Below are 2,500 nucleotides of genomic sequence, written 5' to 3'. Positions count from 1 at the left end.
GAAACTTGAACCCGGTCAGAATGATTGCTCATAGTTTATCAGAGCTTCTATACTTGTGGGGAATCCTGCACGGGTAGAAACACGTTTCTTGCAAATTGCCTGTTAGTGACTAGAACTGTGGTGAACATACATGTCATCATGTTATTAGAAAGTGGAAATTACTAGAGAATGGAATGAAGAATAAAAATTAAACGAGAGAAGGATATAAAGGCAGATGAAACAATTTTGAAACTATGTCAAGAAATTACAGGCACTACATAACTAATAACTACTCAGATAGCACAAGATATTTCCAAGGTACATTTTGTGTACACACCTTGATTGATGAAATGCATGCTAGGCAAAAAAAAAAAAAATAGGATTACAGAAGAGAAATAACAGCAAAATGTTGGGGAAATTGAGGTAAATTGGATATTTAGATCTTATTGACCAGAGTGTTAACCAGAACACATAACTGTTCAGATAACTAACACCAGATACTGCCAATGTACACCTTGTGTACACAACACCTTGATTGATGGAATTCATGCTAGGCAAAAAAATAGAATTACAGAAGAGAAATAACAGCAAAACGTTGGGGAAATTGAGGTAAATTGGATATTTAGATCTCATTAACCAGATTGTTAACCAGAACAAAATCAATAACAAATGTCGTTCTAGGACTAAAGGGGATCCATTCGCATGTCCCTAATTCACTCAAGCCCTGACAAGACAAGGAAGAAAATAGTTTGACGTCAGACAGAATAAAGTTAGTATACATAAACCGAAACAGTTGGAACCATAAATGTGGCAAAGGAGAGATTTTAAGGTCAATAGGATGGCCGGATAATACAAATCAAAAATAATTTATTTATCTATTTGTTTATTTATCTATTTATCTATTTACTTTAATTTCGTCTATTCATCTATACACTTATTTATTTATTTATTTATTTATTTATCATCATTACTACTATATCTTTTTCTGGGGAAGTGTTATTATGTCCAGTCTTGGCCGATATTTTCAGAAATTTTGTAGAAAAGTAGGCCTTCTTGGTAGCTCAGCTACCTGTTGGTAAAAGTGAATAGGATTATAGTCATCTGGGTACCATCTGCCGTCACACTGTGATAAAAAAATTAATTCTACATTCCTTTTTTTTACTCTATCGTGCCCACGGTGGAGACACACACCAAACCAGTGAAACACTGTTGTACTAAAACTGCATTTCAACGAGCACGGCAGTCGACGTCCGCCGCTCCGCGGTCGGAAGGAGACATCGTCTTGCCTCATTGGGCCGCATGTGGGTGAGTTGCCACCGCCGTGCCGCCCGGACATCGCCAAGACGTTCCGCCATTCCACCTTAGTCATCATCATCATCATCCCTGAACCTCGCCTGCACTGGGTCTGTTTAATACTGTCCGTACCCAATAGTGCCCCTCTACATAATCTATGTTTTGTATAGTATATGTATATATATATACATATATATATATATATATATATATATATATATATGTATGTATATATATATATTATATATATATATATATATGGAGAGTGACTACAGTTGAAGAACTGAATTTAGCTTCAGAGACGAAGAATAAACTGCGACCTGCAGCAGAAGAAATGTAACAGGCTTAACTTATCTATCCTAGTGTTATGCTGTAGTGTTGCTCCAGACGATTTTATTCAGCTGAAGGCATATTCCAAGGAGATATTTGTCCAACTTATTCCGCACATTTGTAACTGTGATGAGGATCACTTGACTTATATGAACATTTGAATTCCTAGTGACAATGTACGTCATGAATAAAGTATGTAATAGACAAATGTTACATTGCAATAGCATGCTACCCACCTCTTAGATAAATTAGTGTCTTGCTATTCAGTGGCACTAAATTTATGTTTATATATTCTACTAACATTTACTGCGCTAAAAAATCACAACCTAGATAGAAATGTACACACAGTAAATCCTACAGTAAATCCCACAAATTTCATCATGCCATTGCTTCCAGTTGTACAAAAACTATGAATAAACCAATTACATACAAATATAAATGCAATGAAAATACATGTTAATGCAGATAGATAGGTAAATGAATAAATAAATAAATGAGTAAGTAATTAAATAAATATATGAATAGAGAAATAGATAACTAGGTAAATCAAGACAAATATAAGTGCAGTTATAAGGCCTAGCTGGAATACAATGACAGCGTCAAGTCCACAAACACAATTTACAATATATTGCAGTACAAATACCTCAAATTTGAAATTCATATCAACAGCTAGAAACATAACGACGCTGAATCTCCAAAGTGCTGAAGCACAAACAACACCATTGGAACACACCAAAGCACTGTAACTTGGCTCCTCTGAACATAAGTCACCAATTCTCTATAGTCAGGTCTAGGCAGTGTAGCATATCCTTGATATACGAGTAAAGGAATTACAGTTGCCATATTACTGCACTTACTGAAAATTAAAGCACAAACAACATCACTGGAACACACCAAA

The sequence above is a fragment of the Oratosquilla oratoria genome, chromosome 23 (genome assembly GCF_046742065.1).
Source record: "Oratosquilla oratoria isolate Oo_2021 chromosome 23, ASM4674206v1, whole genome shotgun sequence".
NCBI classification, from domain to species: Eukaryota; Metazoa; Arthropoda; class Malacostraca; order Stomatopoda; family Squillidae; genus Oratosquilla; species Oratosquilla oratoria.
This window is presented reverse-complemented; position numbering follows the sequence as displayed.